Raw genomic sequence first — 6,370 nt, 5'->3', positions numbered from 1 at the left:
GTTAAAAGCTTATCATAGGGGAACTCACATTGACAATCTAACTCTGCCTGGGACTCATGCACAATCAGGTGAAATTAAACACTTAGATGCCTATTTAAAATCTGCACAACAAAGTAAACTTTTCCAACCATTACGCAATCTCCACTGCAGAAATGGGCACCAGACACACAGCTGGTTTTCTCTTCTAGAAGTGATCCAAAAGAACCAGAAGTTACTTTGCTTGCATGCTCCTAAGCAGCACATGTGGAAGGGGAGATTTGAACAAAACTAGACTGGCCTTACAGAACTTGGTTTATCCACTTATCTCTGAAGTCTATTTGAGTAGCCTCTGTGTCCCTCGCCCATTCAGCTGCTGTTCACATTTAATCTTTCATAGTTCACACAGTATTTCATACTTGCCAAGCAGAAGACATATCATGTGCTGCTGTGGCTGCACGTCACTAATTGGTAAAGCTATATATATATAAGGAATAGATTTGTTTGTATGCACAGCTCATTTACACCTTGGTGTCCTGCTTTTTTGGATTAAAGGCTAAATGAAGGCAATGTACTCCTATCCTATGAGTGTTGCAATGAATAACGCTACCCTTAAGGACTTCATACAAAGTCCCTGTGTCATAACGTTTGGGTTTTTTTCCTTTTACATCTTATTTCAACATCATTCAAGTACTTTACTGTCAGTCTCACCTACTCACCCAAAGCTTTGCCTTAAACTGATTTTCAAGCTATTTTGTTTGATTTCTTAATAGAAGTAGTAGTAATTCAGAGTTAGACAAGTTTCAGTGTATTGTTTAAGCCAGTTAAACTGGATTTTTTGGCTATACAGAATGTCTTTTAATTTCTTTCTTTAATAAATATGTCTTCATATATATGGTATCTTATAGCTCCTTGTACATCTGGTCCCATAACTGTCAACTGAGGTCTCTGAGTCATTGAACAAAGCTTTCAAAGATAATTCATCCCAGGTGAGGAAGAAGTTCCTTTGAATTTACTTCCTTTGCAAAATTTTGAAGCAAAAGCACACTCTCTCTCCATGGTACACTACTTTTAATAGTATAAATGTTCAAAAAGAGAGTAAAGAACATTAATTCCCATTCCATCTGACTAAATCTTCAGGGAATATATAGCAATATCATTATTCACAGACCCTGGGGAAGACAAGATAAAATAAAGCTGTACCATTACCAGATAGGATGACTTCTACAACTTTCAAGAACACCAAGACTGGAGCCTTCATAATTGGATTATGAAGTACACAGTACATGGAAACCACTTCAGAAATTAATTCACTCTGAGAAAGCAAGTGGGTCAGGTTCCCTAAACCATAGACCTACTCCTAAGTCATAACCTGTTCTTGTTCTAGCTATTTTGGGATCAATTTTGAGTTAAGATTTTAACCCCCCAAATTCCAAATTATCAATCACTGGTAGAATCACATGCATTATGGGTCTGTTTTTAGCTGTGAGATTGCATTCAGTGTTTAAAGTGCACTTTAAGTGTTACACACTGCCACAACTAATGTAGCTGTGGTAGGATTTCTCTCATTGTGAGTGGTGAGGAAGACACGTGTAGGGCAGTTCCACTAAAGTCTCCAGACTATGAAATACTGATAGAGTGAATGCTGAATTTCATAAGAGATTAGTGTTGTAGTACAAATGTTAAATAGCTATGCAACTGTTCAGTGCAGGTAAAAGTACATATGTACTTATAGTTTCCTGATGAAACACTTTTGACTGTCAAAAGCTCAGTAGAAAGTGTGTATAATTCTAATCCGATTTTCTTTGTCCTTTTCTGTCATTATTTAACAATGGCCTCAAATGGGTCTTTTCATTTTCTTCTCCCCTCCTCTTTCCAACATGCTTTTCTGCTCCACTAAAGAAATCTTGACTACTACCTCCTGGCACATAATTTCAGTTTGATTTATGAACACTTACTGGTAAGAGTCTAAGCTTTTTTTTTGGGACCACAAGCTACTACTCAATATGGTTTTAGAGTATATTATCTAACCAGAAAAGAGAAAGCATTTAATCCCTGGTCCTTAAGGCATGAACTTTTGGAGAGGAAGAAATAGCAACTGGCTCAGCTCCTCTTTTGAGTTCCATGCTTCTAAGCTTTCAGAAAGAAGCCAGTCTCTAAGATACATTCTAAAGGATGAAGATTAGAATGGAGGTGTCCTGGGGTTAGAAGTGATGCCAAGGGTAAAAAAAACCCAAAGGATTTGTTTTTTTTCACTGAGATAAATCTGTAATCCAGAAAGTATTTTATCCTGATTGTGAACTCGTTTGCCCCAATCGTTGCAAGATGCCAAAAACTCCATCACTTTAGTTTCATGATGCTTTGACCAGTACCTCAACCTCAGGGAAGAGTTTTAGATCCATAAGTCACAAGGAACATTGGCTGCCCTCTCACATTCACTGTCTATCCTCTCCTCCTCACCTCCACTTTCCATTCCACAAGAAGTCAATCAGACAGAGCATACCACAGCCATTAGTGCAGCACACCAGAGCATTCAGTGCTTTTAAAACTTGGACATACAGCCCCATATTAGATAAAAATACATTTTGTAGACACATCTATCAATCATCTTTCTTCTTTTCTGTGCAAGCACTTAAAACTTGTAAAACTTTACAGCCATTCCCAACTGGCTTCAAGATTTCCATGAGGCTGTCTAGTACCAGGGGAGTGAGCTGTACTCCAGCCTAGCCCCCGTGGAACAGTGCAACAATGGGCTGAAAAAGTTCTTCCCACATGTACACACTTGTTCTCACCTTTCGTATTAGAAGAGCAAAATCCAAAGAATTGGAAAGATTTCTGGTAACCTCAAGACTTGCAGGACCCTGTTTCTAAATTATTACCTTGCCTGCATATTTCCACAGGAACAGAAGTAATCCTTGTCTTTGATCTCTATTTGACAACAATATCTGAATCTACAACTTGTTTTCTCTTCCTTCCCATGTTTTCCCTAGTTTCCAGCATTGTGTTAGTGTTTCAAGATGTAGTTTGGTCCAATAAAAGCTTAGCTGATGAACTTCTGTTCCTTGCAGACTGCAGAAAGTGTTACTGTGATGCAGTTGCTCCCCTTTCTAGTTCACAGATACGCCTCCAGCTCTGCTTCTCTACTAAGATTAGTCAAGAGCTTCATCCACAGGTGGAGCTGCTTCTCAGTCCCCTCCTTCTGTGGCCCTTAAGCATCCACACAAGTTCAGAAACCTTAAGAGTAAGCAAAGGACAAATTGTGTTGGGGGTGAAAGAACTCCTGTCATGGAAAGCTCAGGTGCAAACTCATTTAAATAGAGCACCCTCTCACAATGGCCTAGGACAAGGAACTGATAACAAGCTCAGCACCACAGCATCCATCAAAACCGAGCCTGGTCTTTGGTGTCACTGACAAAAGTCAAGCTCTTAAATGCTGTCAGGCTGAGAAAAGCTTGTGATGTGAATAACAGGAATTGTATTAGAGGTAACCACTTATTCTCCTGATTTTTTGAGAACCAATTTTTGCACTGATCTATAGGAGGCTAATCATGAAGACACAGAAGTGCCAGTCACAAGCTCCACCGCTATGAATTTCATGTGATCCTAATTTAGATGAAGCAATACTTATTTTCAGGAGTAATACTTAACAAGCAGCAAAAGCAAGGGATATTTCATTACGCAGCAATTATGCCCCATTTAATTACTCAACTATTAACTATGTATTAACTATGAATTTGGGCACTTCCCTGCTTTTGCTTTCCCAGGCTTTAATCACATTCATAACTGCCCCTTAGCAATGAATTCTTTTTAGATGTACTCAGAAAATATAACAACTGCAAGAAGCAGCATACAGGTGGGAAGGAATTATGCATTCAGCTATATATCACAGTAAAAATGTCAGTATTCACGTAAGGCTTGCTCTCAGGAGATTTTAACTGCGTTGAATTTTAACATTCAGTTGCACTTCCATAAACAAGCTGCCTACAATTTGCTACCTAACCTCTGTACTATGAGGCAATATAAATTGGAGGAATATACAAAGGAAACAATTTTCAACAACAACTATGCCCTTCACATGTTAACTGCAACTCCAACAAAACCACTTACTCTCTATTTTTTTTTCCTTGTCTCTAAAATGGAGTACTGACCTATTCTAATAAGGTTACTGTGAAAATTAATTAGTAAACATCATTACAGTAATTCGTAGTTAACACATGTTCAGTTTTACAAGTATTAATAAAAACAAATCCTCCATTGTTCTCTCTGGCAAGAGAAAAGGTACTAAAGCATGCCAGATTACATTATAACAATGTAGAGAATATATGAAAGGACTTTGAGAGCCATACAAATATTAACATACCACAATGCTCGTAAGAAAAAATACTTTGAGATTGTTATGCCTCATATTATAAATTCATTTCATAACTTAGGTTGGAAGAGACCTTAAAGCGGTTGTCTGGTCCAATTCCCTTTCTCAAATCATAGAATAGTTTGGGTTGAAGGGGACCTTAAAGATCATTTAGTTCCAACCCCCTTGGTCTTGAACCCTTCCAGGGAGGGGTCAGCCACAGCTTCTCTGGGCAACCTGTGCCAGGGCCTCACCACCATCATAGGAAAGAATTTCCTCCTAATCTAATCTAAATCTCCCCTCTTTCAGTTTAAAAACATTACCCCTCATCCTATCCCTACACCCCCTGATAAAGAGTCCCTCCCTATCTTTCCTGTAGCCAATATAAGGCCTATACTGGGAGGCCGCTCTAAGGTCTCCTTGGAGGCTTTTCTCCAGCTGAACCCCCCAACTCTCAGCCTGTCCTCACAGGGGGTGCTCCAGCCCCCTGAGCATCTTTGTGGCCTCCTCTGGCCCCGCTTGAGCAGGTCCGTGTCCTTCTGCTGTTGGTGCCCCCAGAGCTGGACACAGCACTGCAGGGGGGTCTTACAAGAATGGAGTAGGGGAGGAGAATCCCCTCCCTTGACGTGCTGCCCACACTTCTCTTGATGCAGCCCAGGACACAGTTGGGTTTCTGGGCTGTGAGCACACATTGCTGGCTCTGAGTCAGTTTTCCATCCACTAATCCCCCCCAAGTCCTTCTCCTTGGGGCTGCTCTCAATCCGCTCATCACCCAGCCTGTGTCTGTGCTTGGGATTGCCCCAACCCATGGGCAGGACCTTGCACTTGGCCTTGTTGAACTTCATGAGGTTTACACTGGCCCACCTCTCAAGTATGTCAAGGCCAATTTCTAAATTATATCCAACTTCTGAATCACATCATTAGCACATGAGTGCAGCATTCAGATACTGATGTTTCCCAGGTATACCTCAGACACACATATTTTGCTATCCCCATGTCTCCTGTGCTTGGTTTTTGAGCAGAGAGCATGGAGTAGACCTCCAGATGTGCCTTCTGACCTCAATTATTCTGATTACACGTGGAACAGGCCATTCACATTAATATCAACTTTGGCAAGCACTTTCTGTTTGCAGCACGCCTGTTTTAGCACTAGATTCCAAGCCCCTTCATATTACCATGAGACTGTCCCTTCTGCTTTCTTGGCAAGCATCCTTTTGGCCCTTCTATAGTTTAATTCACTGCCAAATTTCCTTGTAAACTCCTTGGGTCACGAGAACATCAAGGAGAAACCTCAAATTACGTGTCAATCATGCAAGCAAGGGAATGATAACAGCCCCATCACTCTCCTCCTTGGTCTGCTTGAACTGTGTGGCTGGACACCAGGGAAGGGCAGGAGCTGCCCCTGCCTGGTGCCAGTGATGGGGAAGGGATGCAAAGCAGGACTGGGGGAGTGTAAGAGGTCTCATCTCCATCCACTGTCCATGGCAGCTGGCTGGGGGCACTGGAAAGACTGAGCCACTGCTCAGAAGGAAATGAAGCAACTTATCTGCCTGATTAAAGGGAAGCACGAACGGTTTATTTGGCACTACAGATCTATTCAACATCTTTCATCTTATGCACCGACAGCTTTGACTGCTTAACATTTATCAGCTCTAAATGTTACTCAGGAAAGAAGGAAAAACTCATCTCATCTGCTGAATGACACCAAGACAGAAGCACTGCTGGGGAAACTGCACAAACACAATTGTGTTCTCATCCTTGTCATCTGTTTAGGATTAATTGCTAATTCATTCTCATGTAAAGTGTCCAAGAAAAATCACTGTATCATTAGGCAAATAATTTGATTATAATATTTTCTGTAATCACACAATAAAACTTATTTAACAGATATACTTGTTCTATTACTTATAAATTAATGTTTAATGGGAAGAGCTTTAAGCAAGTCCTTACCTAAACCCCACAAAAGTAACAGGGAATGACAGCAGCTGTGAGTGCACTGATCTGGGATGAAGAGAGGGTGCCAGAAGAGAGGGCACAAGCTACTCT

General features: G+C 40.8%; 1 protein-coding gene across 1 annotated transcript in view; it reads right to left on the bottom strand.

The window, feature by feature from the left end:
* OGFOD3 (2-oxoglutarate and iron dependent oxygenase domain containing 3) overlaps window positions 1-6,370 on the bottom strand; it is a 46,241-nt gene that overhangs the window by 1,131 nt on the left and 38,740 nt on the right. The window lies entirely within an intron of this gene.

The sequence above is a fragment of the Athene cunicularia genome, assembly GCF_003259725.1.
Source record: "Athene cunicularia isolate RWA chromosome 18 unlocalized genomic scaffold, athCun1 chr18_part1, whole genome shotgun sequence".
Lineage (NCBI taxonomy): Eukaryota > Metazoa > Chordata > Aves > Strigiformes > Strigidae > Athene > Athene cunicularia.
This window is presented reverse-complemented; position numbering and strand designations above follow the sequence as displayed.